Here is a 21,370-nt window from a genome sequence, read left to right on the forward strand (position 1 = left end):
TTGAAACATGCAGACGACAACACCCAGGAGTTATATCATGTTTAAGGTAAATGTAAAGAGTGATATTAAGAAAAGTATAAAGGTGGGCTATGTGAATGTAAGGACTGCCAGGAATAAATGTCAGTAGTTTTTGATCCATTGGAGACAGATAACTATGATGTTTTATGCCTGGCAGAATCTTGGCTTTTGAAGACAGATATCGTACAGGTGTGCCAATGTTGCCTCCTTGTTTTAGCTGGGATTGGGCATGTAGATCTAGAAAGCGGGGAGGAGGAAGAGTAATATTTTATCGGTCTATATTAGGTTTTAGATATGTGGGTGAGATGGTGAATGAGTTGGGTAAATGTGTGGTGAGAAAGAATAAGTGTATGGGGTTGTGTGCGGTGTACTTACCTCCAGGGGTGGCTGTGAAGCATGGTTTTCCATTTTAAAAATTTTTAATGACATTATTGGTTGATTTTAATAGACTATGCTTAGTAGGCGATTTTAATTTGCCCATAGTGATGATTTGGAAAATATGTTGTTTACAATGACATCTGCTCTATGGATATCATAGTTTCATAGTTTATTTAAATTTTGATTAAACGCTTATCCAAAGGTACAAAGCATTATACATTGTAATTTAAAATAGCTGGGAGATGAATATTTTAGATAATTAAACATAAACCAACAAAACAAACTTAACTTATGACTTGAAAACATTGGGAAAAAAGGGAAGAACTACAATTTCTTAGAAAGAATACATAAAAGGAAAATACAATAGGGAAGGGAAACAAATTAAGTAGTACAGAAGTAAGTACGTATGTAAAAAATCAGTTATAGGCATCTTTAAAGAGCAAGCATTTTAGGCTACTTTTGAATTTCTGCAAGTTTTGTTCAGCTCTGAGGTATAGAAGGAGAGAGTTCCAAATTAGAGGAGCAGTGACTGAGAAAATGAGAGTAAGAGTACCAATTATCTTTAAGGCTGGGACATTAAGGGAATGTTGTGAGGCTGATCTTAAAGTTCTGGGAGGGTCATAAGGAATCAGTAATCTATCTATGAATGCAGGGGTATTAGTCTGTATAGTTTTAAAAGTCAAGAGGGCAATTTTATAGGTGATCCGATGTGAAACAGGCAGCCAATGAGCTTTTTTTTAACAAAAGGGTGTCTCAGTTAATACAACAAAGTACACACAACTGGCCATATATCTTGGATTTAATTTTTTTAGCTGCTGGTTTATTGGAACTGTTAGATGGTTATGTTGAGGTCAAGGAAGTTATATGGTCTGATCACTCGCTATTGACTTTCTATCTAAGACCAGGATTGGAAAAGATAATGGAAGTGAATTATAAAGCTGTTTGTCCAACTTTTGATATAACACAATTAGCAAAAGAATGGATTCCATTACTTGAATGTGAAACTGCAGTCTCTGTAAACGAGAGAGCTGAACATTGGAATGCAACTTTGATTAAGGCATTAGTTGTACCAGAAAAGAATATCAAGGTGAAGGAGGGTTATATGCCTCAATCATGGAGAACAGAGGTGATCTGTAAGGCCCGTCAAATAGTGAGGAAGGCAGAACAGCAATGGAGAAAAACTAGGGACATAGATGATTAACAAGACTAAGAATGTTATAATGCCCCTGTATCGCTCCATGGTGCGACCTCAGCTGGAGTATTGTGTTCAATTCTGGTTTCCTGATCTCAAGAAAGATATAATGGCACTAGAAAAGGTTCAAAAAAGAGCGACCAAGATAATAAAGGGGATGGAACTCCTGTCGTATGAGGAAAGACTAAAAAAGTTAGGGCTCTACAGCTTGGAAAAGAGATGGCTGAGGGGAGATATGATTGAAGTCTACAAAATCCGGAGTGGAGCAGAATGGGTACAAATGGATTGATTTTTCACTCTGTCAAAAATTACAAAGATAAGGGGACACTCGATGAAGTTACAAGGAAATACTTTTAAAACCAATAGGAGGAAAATTTTTTTCACTCAGAGAATAATTAAGCTCTGGAATGCATTGCCAGAGGTTGTGGTAAGAGCAAGCAGCGTAGCTGGTTTTAAGAAAGGTTTGGACAATTTTCCGGAGGAAAAGTCCATAGTCTGTTATTGAGAAAGACTTGGGGGAAGCCACTGCATGCCCTGGATTGGTGGCATTGGAATATTGTTACTCCTTGGGTTTTGACCAGGTATTCGTGATCTGGATTGGCCACCATGAGAACGGGCTACTGGGCTTGATGAACCATTGGTCTGATGACCAAGGCTATTCTTATGTTCTATAAGATCAAGCTGATGGAATATTTGAATCTATGTGAAAAGGAGAAAAATAAATTCTTCCATACTCAAATAAAAAATGCAATTAATAGACCAAGAGAATTATATCATACTGTTCATTATTTGATAGAAGGGAGGGATGACCAAGAGGGTAGTAGTCGCCCTGATGTTAAACTGTTACATGGAATTTCTGAAAGATAAATTGAAGTGTGTCAATGACAGTTTAAAAGATTTTTTTTTTAATTGATTTACAAGGGAGGTAAGTGAATGAATCATGGAGTATGTTTGATAATGTGGTGCAGGATGAGATAGTGAAGATTATTAAAGGGTGCACGCCAACGTGAACTCTGATGGATGCCTGTTCAGTAGAGATTATGCAGCAGCTTGCAGATCAAGTAGCTCCTTTTGTTACAAAATTAGTGAATAAATCTCTAAAGGAATATATCCAGAAGGATGTAAACAATCCACAATTAAGCCACTAATAAAGAAGTGAGGTATAAGTGTCGACCAGATGACTAATTATCGCCCAATATCTTCGGTTCCATTCTTAGGAAACATTTTGGAAAAAATAGTGTTAAACCAGTTAGTCAAATGTGTTGATCGAAATGAGTGTTTAAATAATAATAATAATAACTTTATTCTTCTATACCGCCACAATCTTGCGACTTCTAGGCGGTTTACATTCAAGAGAGCTGGACATTCTGCGAGTTACAATATGCAGATAGTCAGAGGAAATATAGAGTACAGAAACTTTAAAAAAGCGGAAATGTAAACTGTACAGTTTGCTAAGCGAATATATAAAATATACAGTTTGCTAAGAAATTTCCGAGAGGACCTGTTAGGAAAAGGTCGCAAATAAAAATAAAAAATACAGTGACAGTTACAATATACAGCGAAAATTACAGTATACAGTTCGTTAAGGATTTTCAGTGGAGACATATTAGAAGACAGGTCCCGAATTACAAAATACGATTTGATTAGGATTTAGAGGGGGCATATTTGGAAACGAGAAAAAAAACTGTTCGGTGAAGATTCTTTTTAGGTGATATATCTGTCGAATAAGGCAGTTTTTATGAGTTTTCTAAAAGCGTTGTAGGTCAGTCTAGCTTTGTTGATGTAGTTGTCTAGCCAATGTTGTTGTTTGTTTGCTTGATATGCGAAAGTTCTATCCAGAAAGGTTTTGTATTTACAATTGGTAATGCTTGGGTATGCAAAAAGATAGCAGTTTCTGGTTTGTCTTATAGGGCTGTAGAATATGAAGTGAGATAGCAAATACGTAGGTGCTAGGCCCCAAACTAGTTTGAAACATATGCAGGAGAACTTGAAAATTATTTGTGCCTCGACTGACAGCCAGTGCAGTAGTTTGTAGTAGGGGGTGATATGGTCACTCTTTTTAAATCATCATCAGTTCAGATTTCAAAAGGCTCAATAGTGTAGAACTATTGTGGATGCTTTGAGATAGGGCATGGATGAACATGTGACATACTGCTTGGTTTTGATTGACATTTTTGGTGCTTTTGACTGTTGATTTAAAATTTTTTTTTATATATATATATCTTTATTCATTTTCATTCTAAAAACAGTGTATACAAAAATTGCATAACAAGTTGCTTGAAAAACAGCACTTATATCCATCAGTGAAATACATAAGATTTAAATTTGTTATTGAGAAAACTGGAAAATTTAGGAATGAGAGGTACTATTTTGTAATGGTTTAAATCGTACCTATTTGACCGTACTTTTAGAGTGCATGATGGTTGTAAGCATCAGAAGAGGCTCCGGTTGGGAGAGGTGTACCCCAGGGATCTGCATTATCAGCGCTACTGATTAATATATATGTGTCGTCGTTAGGAGAGGTGTTTGAACAATTGCAAGTCTTAATTCGACAATATACCGACAATGTTTTATTCTTCTTTCCAGTACACAAGTGTGTGTGGGGGGAGGGAAGGGGGGAATCTTAAATACTCTATAAATGAATGGTTATATGTCAAAGATAGAAGAATGGATGAGTGGTCATGGCCTGTGTTAAAATTTAAGAAAAACAGAGGTGATGGTCATAGGGAGAAGTGGGGAAGAAACGTGTCCTGAATCCTTATGTATGTTAGGGGTGACATTATCTGGTAAGAAGGAAATGACAGTTTTAGGAGTTGTTTTGTACCTAGGTTTAGCCATGAAATTGCAGATTGTTAAGACTGTAAAGGCATGTTGTAGTCCAGTGTTCTTCAACCACTGGTCCGTGGACCGGTGCCGGTCCACAGAAATTTGCTGCAGGTCCACATGTGCATCTGCTGTCTGTATTTTGCACTGTTCAGGAAGAAATGCATTTGTTTCTTTTTCTCTGGGGTTGTACTGCATGCAGAGTCTTGCATCTTATGGTTTTGTTTGTATATACTAGTACTTTTAGTTTTTGGTCCCGTATTTGCAAAGAGGTTATCTGTTTTCTGGTATGAATTAATGTTGAGAGGTATACAGTGTGCTTTGTATAGTTTACAATCAAACAATTTTTTTATTGATGCACAAATACAAATATAATTACCAATGGCAAATTTAGGAATATAGCTTTGTGTAGTTTAATTTTGTGGTTAACCATTATGTGTTAATAAAATTATATTGTGTGTGTGTATATATGAAAAATGAATGGAAAAAATTGTGTTATAATTAGTACTATTATTGGGGCGAGGTCTGGGGCGGAGATGGGCATGGCCTGGCCCACGACTTGGCCCAGTGTTCTTCAACCGCCGGTCTGCGGACCGGTGCCAGTCCACAAAATAATTCTTTTATTTCCACCGGTCCATAGGTGTAAAAAGGTTGAAGGACACTGTTGTAGTCAACTTCATATTCTTCATTGCCTTAAACCAGGGGTGCCCACACTTTTTTGGTTTGCGAGCTATTTTTAAAATAATCAAGTCAAAATGATCTACCAACAATAAAATTTTTAAAAACCACAAAGCACACTGGACGGAGAGAAAATGTTAATTATCATTTATATTCAGGGGTTTTTTTTTCAAAGAGGTCAAGGCAGATGACTTTAAAATATGCAATGTCACCTCAGTAACAACTATACAAAAATAGACAAATATACCTCCTTTCCGTTTTTAGCACAGAGAGCTGCGCTGATAGTCCCGTGCTGCTCCCGATGCTCATAGGCTCCCTGCACTAAAAACCGCTATCGCGGTTTAGTAAAAGGAGGCCTTAGTGCAAAATATAGACAGCAGATATAAATTCTCAAAATGGACACAATTTGATAACTAAATTGAAAATAAAATCATTTTTCCTATCTTTGTTGTCTGGTGATTTCATTAGTCTTCGGTTGCACTTCCTTCTGACTGTAAATCCAATATGACTCTTTCTTTCTGTCTCTTGCGTGCTTCTTCTTCTCCTGACCTCATTCCATTCCCCAACCATGTCCCATGTCCCTCCATGGGTCCAACTTTTTCTTCCTCTCTCCCTGCCTGCCCCCTGCCTCCTGACACACTCCATTCCCTCCCCCCAACTTTTTCTTCCTCTCTCCATGCCCCCTCCCCTTTCTTTCTTTCTCTCTCTCTCTCCCTGCCCCCCTTTCTTTCTGTCTGTCTTTCTCTCTGTCTCCCTGCCCCTCCAAGCCACCACTGCTGATTTCCCCCTGCTTCCCCGACGCTGCAACAGGCCAGGCGCGTGCAGCGACTGCACAAGTGCCAAGCCCACAAGCCTTCCCCCTGACGTCAATTCTGACGTTGGAGAGGAAGTTTCGGGCCAGCCAGGCATCAATTGGCTGGGCCAGAATTTCCTCTCCGATGTCAGAATTGACATTGGGGGAGGGAGGGCTTGTGCAGTTGCTGCACGTGCTTGGCCTGTTGCTGCGTCGGCGTCGGGGAAGCAGGGAGAACGCAAAGGCAATGTTGCCTTTGCGATCTACTGGTAGATCGCGATCGACCTATCGGGCACCCCTGCCTTAACCATTGATCTTGACCTATGATTTTAGAACTGTTATACAAGGGATGGTTTTGTCAAGGTTGGACAATTGCAACACACTCTATCTTGGAATTTCAAAGACAAAAGGAAGAGTGTTACAATTGATACAAAATGCTGTGGCCAGGTTAATTTTGGGTGTAGATAGGATGACACATATGACACAAATTTTGAAGAAATTACACTGGTTATCAGTTTTATTTCAAGTATATAAGGTTATTTCTGTGATCTATCAAACTGTTTCTCATCAAACACTGTACACTTCTCCCTCCATATCCACAGGGGTTAGGGGCAGAGCCGGCCTGCGAATATTAAAAAACCGCAAATAATATTCGGGCCGGTTCTGCCCCTAACCACCGTTTCCCCCCAGCTATTTTAAGCCCTGTAAGCCCCCCCTTAAGCCTTACCTGGTGGTCTAGCAGGTTTTCAGGGGAGGAGCGATCTTCCCTTGCTCCGCCTGCTCGATCAGACAATATCTGCTTTTTGGACGGAGCGCTACACATTTATGTTTTCTTTGGAGGCCAAATCTCCCTCCATCCCATTCAGTAAGAATATGCTGCCTGCTTGACCTAGGATAAAGCACAGCTACTTACCATAACAGGTGTTATCCGGGGACAGCAGGCAGATATTCTCACATTCCACCCACCTCCCCTAGTTGGCTTCTTCACTTGGGCATAGAACTGAGGACCTCGTGAGCCGGCGTTAGGCGGGAAGACACTTGCGCATGTGCGGTGTGGGTAGTCTTAAAGCTTTCTAAAGCTTAAAATGACGGTATACTTTACCACTGTTTGTACCAGGCTCCATGAATGACTTCACCCGCATGCGAGAATATCTGCCTGCTATCCCCGGTTAATACTTGTTACGGTAAGTAACTGTGCTTTCAAAGCACTTAGACACACAAAGTACCACAAATGATTTGAAAATGAGCCTCTATAGCACAGGGTCGCATTTTATACAATTAAACCCTGTGCTAAAATAACCCAACTTAACAATAGCCATACACTGATGCAGTGTTCTTCAATGCAAGGTCCAAGGGCCAATGGTAGCCCTCAGAGGTCTCTGGGGTGATACCCATTGTGTTTCTGTCTTTTTTTCTGCTATTCTTCTACCCAGCTCAGAACAGAAAGGGAAAAGTGGATGGGGAAGATATGCATGCTTGAACCTCTGACTTTTGTTCTTGATTAATAAAGACATTTTTGGCAGTGCTTTCCCTTTGATTCGCCTTGCTCAGATCCAAGAATTTTACCTCCAGTGGCACAATATGAAAGTCAGAGAATGAACCCCCTGGCCGACAGAGAGAGAAAGTAAACATAATATGAAAAAACTAAGGGGTTCATAATTTAAAAAAAACCACACGTCTAAAAAGTGTCCTAAATGGCTACTTGGACGATCAAAAAGCCTGATCGTCCAAGGACTGGCTCCTCCTTCGCCTAAAAGCCCTTCTGTTGGACGTTTGGGGCTTAGGCGTTTTTTTGGTTCATTATGGCCAAAAAGTATAAACGTCGTGGGAGTGTACTTGTAGACGTAGTGGTGATCTGGGCGTTTAGTTCAAAACAAGGACGTTTGTTTTGTTTATGGATACTTTTCCTGCTACTGCTTTGAACGTTTAAGGACTTAGGCCAAAAAGGGACTTAGACGGTTTTTTTGATTATGCCCCTCCACGTTACTAAATCTTGCTTGTTCATAAAATATATATTTCAAAGTGGAAAATACCATAGTTTGATAATACGTATATGAGATACAGAAGAATTGCAATAGAAAAGTGGATCGGTGAAGATTTGATGTGCAACTCTTTAGCATAATGAAAGTTGATTTGTTACCGAGTGCCATCGCTGAGATCTGAAAAAATTAGATAAGCTATACTTTTTCAGTATTTAATGTTTATATACTGATTGAGTTCTAATACTCAAAAATTGACTGAAACTGCTGCAAATTTGAATTGTTTGAAGGACAAGGCATTTCTCCCTCGTCATTCGCGGGGGATATGGGCAGAGACTGTGAATGCAAAAAAAACGTGATTATCCGGCTCTGACCCACCCCCATCTCCCTGCCGCCTTCCCGGCCTTACCTGGTGGTCTAGAGCAGTGTTTTTCAACCTTTTTTGGGCAAAGGCACACTTGTTTCATGAAAAAAATCACAAGGCACACCACCATTAGAAAATGTTAAAAAATTTAACTCTGTGCCTATATTGACTATATATAAAGTAATTCTCTTGAATAGGAATCAAATAAACACAAAGAAAGTATTTTATAATTACTTTATGTTGAAATATTAAGTAAACAGAATAGTGAAAAATTATAAAATACTTTATTCAGTGCGAAACCTGGGCCTGTTTGGCTGAACACAAAGCTGATATTCTGGCTGGAATCGAAGAAAGACACACACGTAGCTCTTCGTCAACAGCTCTCAGTCTCTCTCTGTATTTGGTTTTTATAGCATACAAAAATAGACAAATATACCCTCCATCCTTTTTATTAAACCACAATAGCAGTTTTTAGCGCAGGGAGCTGCGCTGAATGCCCAGCGCTGCTCTTGACGCTCATAGGCTCCCTGCGCTAAAAACCACTATTGCGGTTTAGTAAAAGGTGATCATATTGTAAAATATAGACAGCAGATATAAATTCAGAACTGTGCATAGTAAGTGAAGGGAAGTTTTCATCTCTGGGAATTTACCCAGTTAACTATTAAGTTATTTGGGCAAATTCCTTTGAAAACTGTGGTAATACTGCCTCCACTTTGCTAAATTTAAAATAAAATCATTTTTCCTACCTTGTCTGGTGATTTCTGGTTGCACTTTCTTCTTCTGACTGTGCATCCAATCTTTCTTCCCTTCTATCAGCCTGTATGCTTTCTCTCCTCTACACTTCATTCCCTCCCCCAACTTTTTCTTCCTCTCTCCCTGACCTTTCTTTCTTTTTTTCTGTTTCTCTTCTTTCCTTCTGTTTCCCTGCCTGCCCCCTTTCTTTCTTTCTCCCTGCCGTTCCCCAAGCCACTGCCGCTGCCATCGAGGAACAGGACCCACCAATGGATAACAGGCCCCAAAGCCGACGCCGACGCATGCTCTCCCTGACGTCAATTCTGCAATCGGAGAGGAAGTTCCGCCCAGCCAGGCAGCGATTGGCTTGCCCGAACTTCCCCTCCGACTGCAGAATTGACGTCGGGGAGAAGAAGACTTATCGGCTCGATAGATTAGATCGCCAAGACAAAGTGAGTCCTGGGTGATCGACTCACTTTGCCTTGGCGAGCTACTGGCGCCCCTGCCTCGGGCCCCCTGTCAGCTCCGGGCCCCTGAATGCAGGACTGGTAGTACTGCCCTGATGGCGGCCCTGCGGCACACCAGGCAACATCTCGCGGCACACTAGTGTGCCGCGGAACAGCGGTTGAAAAACACTGGTCTAGAGGGCTTTCGGGGCAGGAGCGATCTTCCTATGCTTCTGCCCCATGCAGATCGCCATCAAGAAATGGCTGTAGGGAATTCCCGATGTAGTCTCGAGAGACTACGGGAACTCCCAGCAGCCATTTCCTCATGGCGATCTGCACGGGGCAGGAGCGTAGGAAGATCGCTACTGCCCCGAAAGCCCTCTAGACCACCAGGTAAGGCCGGGAAGGCGGCAGGGAGGAAAAAAAAGATGGATTTTTTTTTTACATTAAAACTTTTTTAAAAATTTTCCCCCTCCCCAGAAAAAAATTGCGATTATATGAAACCGCGAGTGCAGGAACCGCGAATGGGGAGGGGGAAGTGTAGACAAAAGAGAATGCATTTGAAAATGCTTACAACCCTGAAGATACCCCTCGATGCAGTCTGAAGGTGGGCTGGTGGAGATGGAGGTCTTTGACACACACTGACCAGCAGTGTCATGACCCCACATGGGAAGATATTTGGCGGTACTCCTTCAGCTTGTTAGAATCCAAAATTACCCTAGCTTAAAAGTTATTGAAGACCACTGCACAGATGTTTGTTAATTACACTTGATATACCTCTTTACGTATACTGAATTAAGTGGTTCACAGTATAATTAAAAGTATTTTCTATAACAAAATAAAAAAATGATTAAAATAAATAAATAAAATCAGGAACTCCATTGTTGGTAGAAAAGCTTGTCTCACTCATAAAAAAGACATACATACTGCTTATTCATCCTAAATAATGCCATGTTTTACAGTTTCACTTGTCCTCTTTTTCCATTATCTTTATCGTTATTTTCTAATGCTGTAGTCAATAAAAAAGTTTTGAATAAAATTTTAAAAATTTTTTGAGAATGCTTCACCATGGATTGTATTAGGGATACTATGCCATAAGTAAGGTACTAACCAAAGGAAAGATCTTTTTCTAGTACGGTCTCCTCATGCTCTACTCAAGTGTACCATGAGTCATGACCATTCTGTGATCCTGAAGTGATCTTAATATTCTAGTTCGGGGTGAGCAACCTGCGGCCCCTGGGCCAAATGCCCACCGTGAATTTTATGTGGCCCCAGAGACCACGGAAAGTATATGCACAAAACATCATTAACCAGAGTTTTGATGATTTAAAATATTGTATTTTACCAATTTTTTCAGAATAGCCACTCTAGACGTTTGTTTAGGGGTAGTACTGACATTCATGCTACCCTCTATGTATAAAGGATGCCTGCCCTTGCTCTAGTTGGAGTATAAGGAGTGGCTAACATATTGTAATACAGAAAGTGCTGCATATTAAAGGAGGTTTTTCTGTTTGCGATAATGAATCTGGAAGCCAGTACTATATGAGTGGCTTAGGCTTGAGTACATGTGTTTTTTCCCTTCTTTGTTTAGACATATAGATGTTTGTTTTATTTATTTTTAATAGAAGAAAAGAAATTCATCCTCTAGTCTAATGCTTTCTGTCCATAGGAATATACAGGCCAGAAGACGGAAAAAGCAGCGTAGAAGAGAGGAAGAGAGTGGAATTGGCCTGGCCACCTGGACATGAGGAACGAAGAGGCAGTGCCAGCCCAGAAGGAGGGAGAAAGTGTGTGGATCGAGCTTGGGGTAGGGAGGAAAAGTAGGTGGGTCAGATTTAGGGGGGTTAAAAGAACTGAAGGAACAAGCTGGGCTGGAGTCTACTGCTTTATGATGTATTAATCAGTAGTTCTGTATCGGTTATAAAATACATTTTACAGTTTTTTCTGTATTGCAGTTAAAATTCATTATTAATAAAAGGCAGTGGGCTTTTGAAAAAATATAATTGTAGAAAGGTTAGGTGCCACTTACACCTATTGAAAACTGATTTGTACTTGTAAATTGGCATACACATAAGAAGCAGTGATTTAAGAAAATATGCTGCTTATATATGGACGTGGAAGTGTGCAGAAACTTTAAGGGCGAATGTTCTAGGCACGGATTGAACAGACTTCAAAATATGTATGTGTTCCATAGTTTTATTAAACTCCTCATCAAATAATCTAAATAGCCACAAACATTTATTTTAGGTCAATTCCCCTTTTCTGGTCTCCAGGGAGAGCCTGTAAAAAACCATGGGTTGAATTCACACCAAATATGAGAGAGGCTGCTTTTGCCTCACACCCCATCCAGCAGTCAATATTCTGCTTAATTTGCTTGGTGTCAAATACCATACAATTTTATAATTATCTTTTCATTGAGCTGGTATAGAGCTATCTCCACCTTTGTCATAACTTTCTTTTCATTGCCATTCCCAGGCCCACATCCGATGCTCTCTTTTAGGGAAACTTTTTAAATGAATCGTTTCTCAGCATGTTACAAATTTCTGTTGTAGTCTTCCAAGACTCTTTCTCTGTTAACCAAAGTTGTTCAGTAGGGTGTAACCTGCCTTAATTATTGTAATACCTTTTTTTCCTTACAATGTTCCTTACAGGTAACATTGAACCTGCATTATCTGGAAGAAATCCTAATCCCACAGATGGAAACCTGTCTGTAGTTCCATGAAAGAAAGTACTCTTTCCTCACTGCAAAGGTAATAATCCCTGCTCTTCCCAGTGTCTTAAGGTTCTTTCTGTTCTACCTGATAAGAATTTCATATTAAAACTTATCGGCATTAATAATGAGAAGGTCCCACCTAAGATTGCTCCCTTTTCCTATTTGTTATCATAGATGAAACACTTTCTACATAAATGAAAATTTTATTTTTAGTATTTATACACCACTTAGCCTAAGGGGCTCATAATTAAAAAATAAGTACGTCTAAAAACCCACCTAAATCGGTACTTGGACGATCTAAAATCTTGACTCGCATGGTTTGTTGTTCCATGCACTTGTTTTCCCATGTTTTGTGAAAATTTTCAATAAATAAACCTTGACTTAAAAGACAAGTCGCCCAAGTGCTGATAATCGAAACGGGTTTTAGACGTACCCAAAAACAACTTAGGCCTTATCAGTGCTGCTGTACAACCAGAGCTAAAAGGGGCGTTTTAGGAGGAGTGGTGAGGGCGGGATTTGGGCAGGACGTGAGCTGTTCTAAACTTAGTCGTACTGCAAGTATAACCGAAAGTTTAACGAGGCTGCCTGGATGAAAGTTGTACGTTGTAACTTAGGCCATGTAAAAACAGGTCTAAGTAGCAAAAAGGTATCCAAAGTGACCAGATAAGCACTGTATACACAAAGTACAGACCCCCACATACTGCTCCAATGATCACTGACCCCCCCCCCCAACACCATAAAAATTGTTAACAGCATACACGTGTGCCTCCAGAATATCAGCACCTGGCAGCCTGGCATAAGAAAGCCTAGTAAAGCTGCACAGAGGTGGCTTAAATGGTCTTGGGGGTGGGTTAGTGAACCATGGAGAGGAGGACCCAGGCCCATAAGCCATTCTAATCGCTGCATTCATGGTGAAACGTGCACCCCTCAACCCCCCCCAACCTTTTGTACTGCCATATAAGTGGTACTTGCAGCCATAAGGGCTATTGGGATGGTAGACAGGTGGATCTAGTAGGTTCTGGGGGTGTTTTGGGGAGCTCACCATTACCTATAAGGGAATTCTGGTGAGATGTTTATGTGGCACCCTTTTTGCTGTGAAGTTCACAGCAATGCCCTGTAAGGTACCCCACCACTCTGGTACAATGTTTGGGTGTTGTCACAACCCCAGCCTTAAGGCTAAGCTTGTGCCAGGTAAATCTCCTCATAATCCAACCCTTACCCTGAAAAGGGCTAACCAGTGTGACAGGTTAAACTCAGACAGACAGATAGGGTCTGAGTTCCAATTGAACCACCATGTTACAGAACCCTGGGGAGGGGAAGATGAGGGGGAGAACAGCCTGGAGCAGCAGGAGGTGCCTTACAAAAAAGGACAGCCTAAGAGGCAGACTCAGAACTCAGGTAATGCACAACTGCTGGGTCCAATTAAGGCCCAAAGGAAAACTCAGCAGAAACAGCAGGTTGCCCTTCCCCCTCACAGGTTAGGGCGTGTCCAGCTCAGGGCTTTAGAAGCTGAGCTGAAAAAGAACAATTCAGTCTATCCTGGGCCAGCCCAGGAACGAGGCTCCTGGGACTGGGCTCCTGAGTCTTCACCAAGCCAGGACATTGAGATTTTGGATGCAGCTCCTGTCCCTGAAGCAAGCCAGACAGCCAGCCCAGAGGCCATGGAGTTTATGGACACTGCCATGGAACCGGAAGAATCATACATGGATGAAAGCTAAGTGTAATCGCTTGACCTTTTTTCTATGTTTTGGATTTTGAGATTTTTGTTTTGGACTGTCTGCAAGCACAGGCCTGGAGCCAAGTGAGCAGTGCTGAGCTCACAGCTGCAGGGGTGCCTGATTTGTGGGACATTAAAGTGAAGGATAGTTTTGTTTGGCAATTTTTACTTTTTCCCTTTTTGCTGCTTGCTTGGGACTGGATTGCTGAATGTGTGAAGGGGTAGTAGAGCGGGGAGAATCCACACAAGATCCTCGGGTAGGGATTGTGGGGTCAATTTTGGCAAGTTTAAATATTAGTGGATTCAGCTACTCCCCTCCCCCACCAGCTTGTTAAGTTGGCTGGGGAAGGCCTGTTAAAAATCGGGCCTAGGCAACATGTTCTAAACTGTTTAAAAACCTAGTGAAGAACCAGTATAAAGGCTGGGTAGTTTTTGTAGCCTTATTTTGCCCTTGTGACTGTGGGACTAATAGGGCAATGCTACAGTAGAACCATTTGGACACTTACCTGAAAGAAAGGTGTGGGCTATGTTTTTGTAAGCCTGTATTTTCTGTTTGTGTTTGAATTCAAAGACTAAACTGTAGCAGTTGCAACTTGGGAAATAAAGTTGGACTCAAGTTTATTGAAAAGCTTTATTGTTCCTGACCTTTTGCTTTATTTTACTCTTAAGAACCAGCAGGACCTTCAACTTCTTTTGAAGGCACGTCGAGTTCGGTATTTGTTGAGCCCTGGTCGGTGGCCATTTGCAAAACCCGGCACCGGCAGGCTCACAGTGTCCAGTCCATCACTTTGCTGACCCTACCCATGTCCAAAAGGTCTTGTTCTGGGCGTTTTTGACTTGGATGAATTTTTGGACGAGAATGGAGTATAATGATAGATGACTTAGCGGTCTGGACGATCAAACGGCTGGTCATCCAACTAGACGATTTTCAGGGAGGAAAAATATTTTGGATGTATTTTTTGGGAATAGATATTTTCCTTAGGTAGATATTGTATGGCTCACTTCTATAGCAGGCTGGGCAGATGATTTTGTTAAATCAGTATGGGGAAAGTGTTTGTATATTATGCCTTTTACTCTTGGGACAGTATGGATTTTCATTGAAATCTGTACAGTTTTTTTCCAGATTTATTGTCCATGGTTTCTGCTATGTTTGTTTATAATGAAAAATTAATAAAAATTTAAAGTATAAAAAAAAAAATTCTACACATACAGCAAAAAAGACCACCAAAGAATATGATATGAGCTCACACCAATTCTTCTCAAAACAGAGAGACAAGGATGTCGGAAACCATAATACAGCACCCAAATGATTTCTGTGCTTGTGACACCTGGTTCATGTTTTCTTTCATTGATCTAAAAAAAACCCTCCCTTACTTAATGTGATGTATTAAAACTCTTATTATAGCATATATTCAAATTTATAAATATGCATTCTTGTATCCCATGAAACAATTTTTATACTTAAAAATAAATACAGCAAAGAATGGGACATGCAGTTAGTTTATTTATTTAAGTATTTATATACCACTTATACCCTAAGGGCTCCTTTTACTAAGGTGCATTAGGGCATTAACGCGCAGAATAGCACGCTAGACCTTAAAGCCAGCATTGAGCTGGCGTTAGTTCTAGCCGTGTAGCACTAAAAACGCTAGCGCACCTAAGTGGTTTACATTCAGGTACTCAAGCATTTTTCCCTATCTGTCCTAGTGGGCTCACACTAACTAATGTACCTGGGGCAATATAGCCCAGTGGAACCCGTTTCAAGGGAAAGACCGACTTCTTCAGAGATCAGCTCTGAATGCTAAATCAGTCCACTCAGATCAAACAATTTCTGTGCTTGTTCCCAAACATTGCATAAATTGCTGAATCAGTCCATTGTAATCACTATGACAGAAGACAGTCACAGCATATCAGATCTGTTCAGTTCAAAAGATATTATTCACTGTTCTTCGCCTTTCTTTTTTTTTTTAATCTTTTTTTTATTCAGCTTTTTAAATTTAACTTTTTTTGTTACTTAAGAGTATGTATACTCAGTACTTTTATAGAGAAACCCATCCCAGTTTTGAATATATTAAGCCAGCCCTATTTTCCAAATGCAAAAAAAAAAAATCATACTTAGAATCATGGTGATTTTATTTACTTCAACAGATGTCATGCATTCATTTTAAAATCTAGACTAACTCCATCTCCTGTTTAAGTGCTAAGGAAAATATACTTTAAAGAACTAGTTCAAAAAAACAGATATTACTAATTCAGAATTTGTCACAGCCCAAAAATTACAGCTATATCTTTTATTTAAAAAACCACTTATCAATTTTATGTGTTGTCATAGAAAAATGTATACCTACTCACACACAGCATTGCAGATCATGGCGCCAAGCATGCATTTTAAAAACTTAAGCTGACTTGCAAAACTCCACCTCCTTTTTAAGTACTTACATTTAAAGAGCCACTTACAAAAATTGACAACCTAAAACACACACTAGTTGTCCCAGCACTGAAACTGCATTAGTTATAGAAATACTTTCCAATTTTGTGTGCTATTTAACCCCATAGGACTTAAACAACCTAATTGATGTAACCATGTACATCTGTCTTCCCCCCCCCCACCTGGGTTCAGTGTCAATAATAGAACATCTTAGATCATTGAACACATGATTATTATCTCTACAATGTCCTACATTCCTCACCATCCTACAGGGCTGCCTTCTCCATAGAAATTGAGATAGTTTCCTTTATATCCTTTTAAAAATCTGACTAGGTATACCCATGGGCAACAGCTGGAAGATATATATCGGCCTGTGTAAGACATTATTCTTTATTGTGCCTATTCTTCCAAGCCATTAACAGAAGCTTTCCTGCCTTTTGTCTAAATTTTCAGAGATTTTTTTTAAAATAAAGGTAGATAGTTCTGATCAAGTTTTTTTTAATGTTTTTCAGGATCTTGACCCCCCAGATGCTTAATATCTTCTTCTGCTTACTGTATCTTTTCCTCAAGTGAATTATCCCAATTCCATATTAATTTTAAATCCTGATACTTGACCAAGGTCTTGGAAGTTCTCTCAGCAATGCTGGCATCATTAAGTGACATTGATATGTCTTGTAGGCAGAATAATAAACGTTGATATGTAAGGACCCAGTATTCAGACCACAGGAGGCAGCCTGGCTATCTCCTTCAGTCAGTAGCAAACCTGGAAATTCAATGCTGGGATATAGTCTGTGATCAGCATTGAATTTCCATTTTTTTAAAGCCTCTTTTCGATTCCGGAACTTGGAGATGTATGAAATGGCTGTGTAGCTGTTGAGCTCCCTTCCCTGGGCACTCTTTACTGGTTTACAGCTTAACAATTTTTCTCCTTTCAAGACAGAAAATCTGAAAAATTTCCACTAATGGCTTCCAATAAACAATCTAAGCTTGAAACTGCTGTGAAATCTGGGAAGGCAAAAAGGCTAAAAGAAGACCCACCCACCCCTATCAAGACTCCTCTGCCTGTAGATGCCTTAGATATGATTGAATTACTAGAGGAGCTGAGAAACATCAGACTAGCTCTGAAGGAAGTGACAGAATAGATGGCTGGGATGAAGGAAGAAATGGCAAATATGAGTAACAAAATGGATATGGTTACTAACAGAATGGATCAGATGGAGATCAGAGTGGAGAAAGTGGAACAAGAGCAGCAGCAATGTAAAATGGATCATAAGATCCTAAAAGCAATGGAAAAGCAGATGACAGACTTTGAAAACTGGGCGAGAAGGATTAATGTAAGAATCCTGGGTTTAAAGGAAGGGGCAGAAGGAAGAAATATGACATCTTTTTTGGAGGAAGTAATTCCAAAAATACTTCCCATCCACTTAAAAGTGCCACTTGAAATAGAGAGGGTGCACAGGATCCCGGGAAGGAGACCTCATGATCAGGTAAGACCTAGGCCAATAATTTTATAACTACTGCGCTTCCAGCATGTTTTGGAGATCCTAAGGGTGGCAAAAGAAACAAAAAATCTATCTTACAAGGATTCAAAACTTATGCTCATCCTGGACTTTGTAAAAGAGACAGTGCTGCTTCGTAAATTCCTTCAACTAAGTCAACTATTAATGGAGCTTGGGGCAAAATATGGGCTTTATTACCCTGCTCTGATGAGAGTTACTTACAAGGACAAATTTTACCAGTTTAAAGACCCTGAAAGTCTGAAAGAGTTTTTGTCCAATCAAGAAACACCAATGAACTGAATGATCAATCCTGTCAGTGGAAACTGTGTTTTTATTTTTACATTTATTTTCTGTGGTTCTCTGAATTTAAGAGAATTAAAGAAGAATTTTAATGTTTTTGATTCTAAATTATTTCAATATTTAGAATTGGATGTCTCAACTGACTTTAAACTGTAATAGAACTATGTGAGCAGTTTTTTTTCCATTCAAAAAGCAAGAGAGGATTCTATATTTAAATGGAAGTTACAGCTCATTATATTAATCATATGCAGATTTATACCTGACATCAGAGGAGGTTAGTGATGATGGGGGAGGTGGGTGGAACAATCGTTGGGGCCTTCATCTGTCTTCGTTCTATTCTGGGGCCTGTAGTTCTATGAGCCCATTTGTTTAGGCCTCTGCTGCCTGCCAGTTTCACTCACAGTTTGATGGGTCCTTGGACGCAGGGGAGGTGTGTGCAGCTTGATTCGCTGGCGGGGCTGTCGTTGCTGATGGACCCTGGAGATTTGCCTTCCTTTACCACCGCCACTTCGGGTGAAGAATTCTCATAAATATCTGAATAAATACATATTCAAAAAGGATGAATAAATAAATATTGGAGTATAATAACAAAATAAAATACATTATCCCAGGACAAGCAGGCAGGTATTCTCACTAGTGGGTGATGTCATCCGACAGAGCCCCGATACGGACATCTTGCAAGCATGTCTTGCTTGAAGAAACTCAGAAGTTTCGAGATGCTCGCACCGCGTATGCGCCAGTGCCTTCCCGATGCTCCGGGCGTGTCTCCTCAGTTCTTTTTCTTCCGCGGAGCTGAGAAGTCTATCTTCAATTTGCGCCCATTGAATCTCTTTTTTGCCGCGGGTTGAGTTCTTTTGGCTCTCCTGTGCATTTCTTTCTTTCTTTGATTTCTTTTTTCAAAAAAAAAAAATAAAAAAATTTTTCCTTCCGAGACCGGGTCGGCCGCGTGGCTGAGGCCCCGCGCCTTCGACCTTGCGGCGGAGCTTTTCCGGCCTATGTCCCGGCCGATTACCGGTTTTAAAAAGTGTAGCAAGTGCCAACGCGCGATTTCGCTCACGGACCCTCATCGACGCTGCTTACAGTGTCTGGGACCGGATCACTTCCCGAAATCGTGCCGGCCTTGCTCCACTCTGACGGCGAGAGCGTTTAAGCGTCGCTGTCTGCTGTGGGAGACCATGTTCAAGATGGAAGCTTCATCGGATCCTGCAGCTTCGACATCGACATCGACGGGTGCTTCGACTCCTTCGGCGAAGCCCTCTGCCTCCCCGGCTGCTTCGGGCCTCCTGAAGCCGGCATCGTTCACACCGGTTTCGGCCCCGACTTCGGCGCCGGTACCTTCATCCGTCTCCTCGGAGCTGGTATCGACCCCGACTGTTCCACCAGTGGTGCTCAAGGTGCCGAAGACTGCCAAGCAGAAGCACGCAGCACCCAAGGAGCGCGGAGACCGTGCGGAAGGGCCCCCTTTTGGTGCGGATCCCTCCATATCGGCTTCGTTGCGGTCTATCCTGGAGGCTCAGTTCGTGGAGCTCATGCAGACCATGGGGCCTCGGCTGATTGCCACCATCCAGGGTGACCTTCCAGCTTCAGCTTCGAGGGGCGGACCGCCCCCTCCTCCTCGCCGCACGACCTCGTTGCTCGGCGAGGAAGAGCGGCGAGCGGTGTCCGGGTCTTCGAGGAGGTCCTCCGTTAGCGCTGTACCTCCTTTGGAACCGATTCCCTCGAGGAGGGTCTCCCTTAGTGATATGCCTCCCTTGGAGCCCATCCCCTTGAGGAAAGCCTCGTTTAGTGACCTGCCTCCCTTGGAACCGATTACTCCGCCCCATGACTCCGTATGGCGTCCACCTTCGGGGCCACCCAGTCCTGGGCATAGCAGGAAGCAGGACGAGTTCTTCCGAACCCCCTATCAAACCTGGGTGGCGTCAGGGGAGGCGCCGACTCTGCCGCCTCTACAATCGACGGCATCGAGTCCAATCTGCTCCTTGGAGGCATCTGACCCAGTTTCTCACAGACGGGCTCGATCCCCTTCCAGGCATCGGGAGGGGCATCGATCCAGACATTCTTCGAAGCATTCCTCTCGACACTCGACCGTCTCGCCTCAGAAGAAATTGCCTCGGTTGGGGTATGCGGCTTCGACTGGGTCTCCTCCTCCGGGCCCGGAGTTCAAGGACACCGAGGTTTTCTACTCGTCCTGTTGCTCGCAGGCCTCTCTGGAGCCTGAAGCCTCTTCTTCTTCTAGTCCGTCTCGCAGACCGGCAACGGCGGACCAACTGTCCTTTTCATCGTTCCTCAGGCAGATGGCGGATGACATGGACATTACTCTCGATGCTGGGTCTCGATATTCCAAGGAGTACCTCGATACCATGCACTTGCCTCGTCCTCCAGCAGAGTCCTTGCGGCTTCCCCTGCACAAGCTCCTCGACCAGACCTTCATGCGATGCTTCGAGTCTCCTTACTCTATCCCTGCGGTCCCTGGCAAATTGGATGCGCGATACCGCACGGTGCATCATAAAGGCTTCGAGGGTCCTCAGCTTTCTCACCAGTCCCTCCTGGTCGAATCCTCGCTCAAGCGGTCTCATCCTGGCCAGGTCTATGCTTCAGTGCCTCCGGGCCGCGAGGGCAGAACCATGGATAAGTTTGGTCGACGCATCTATCAGAATTCGATGATGGCGTCTCGAGTCCTGAATTACAATTTCCACTTTGCAGCCTACTTGGAATTTTTTCTGCCTGTGCTTCGAAAGTTCACACCATACATCGAATCCCAGGCTAGGTTTGAGTTTGAAGAAGTGGTTGCTTCGCTGTCCCAACTTCAGCTTCAGTTAATGCAATCTGCCTATGATGCATTCGAGCTCTCCGCCCGAGCGGCGGCCTGCTCGGTGGCGATGCGCCAGTTGGCCTGGTTGCGGACCATTGATATGGACCCGAATCTTCAGGACCGCCTGGCGAACGTCCCGTGTGCTGGAGCGGATCTTTTTGACGAATCCATCGAGACTGTCACGAAGAAGTTGTCTGACCACGAAAAGTCCTTCCAATCTATCCTTCGGCCGAAGCCTAAGCCTCAGCAGTCTCGACCTTCTCGTCCGCCGTTGATTTATCAGAGGCGTTATCAGCCGTGGCAAACTCCTCCTGCGAGGCAACCGGCGAAGCGTCAGCCTCCCCAAAAGGGTCAGCCTAAGTCTCAATCGCCTGCTGTCCCTAAGACCACTCAGCCTTTTTGACTGTCTCGTCGAGGGCATAACCAACCTCGTTCTGCCTCCCCCTGTTTTTCCCATCGGAGGGCGCCTCCATCATTTTTATCATCGCTGGGAGGCCA

The 21,370-nt window shown here is 42.1% G+C and overlaps 1 protein-coding gene across 5 annotated transcripts in view; it reads left to right on the forward strand.

Annotated features, from left to right (window-relative positions):
- Positions 1-21,370, forward strand: part of POU6F1 (POU class 6 homeobox 1) — a 243,556-nt gene that overhangs the window by 15,242 nt on the left and 206,944 nt on the right. For 3 of the 5 annotated variants that reach the window (XM_033939749.1, XM_033939752.1, XM_033939753.1), the window contains exons 2-3: positions 11,073-11,210; positions 12,055-12,153. The gene's annotated coding sequence lies outside the window, so the exon portion shown is untranslated. Of the gene's footprint in view, positions 1-6,999; positions 7,067-11,072; positions 11,224-12,054; positions 12,154-21,370 lie in introns of all 5 variants that reach the window. The other 2 variants (XM_033939750.1, XM_033939751.1) reach the window with 2 other exon arrangements.

This window comes from Geotrypetes seraphini, chromosome 3, assembly GCF_902459505.1.
Source record: "Geotrypetes seraphini chromosome 3, aGeoSer1.1, whole genome shotgun sequence".
Taxonomy (NCBI): Eukaryota; Metazoa; Chordata; class Amphibia; order Gymnophiona; family Dermophiidae; genus Geotrypetes; species Geotrypetes seraphini.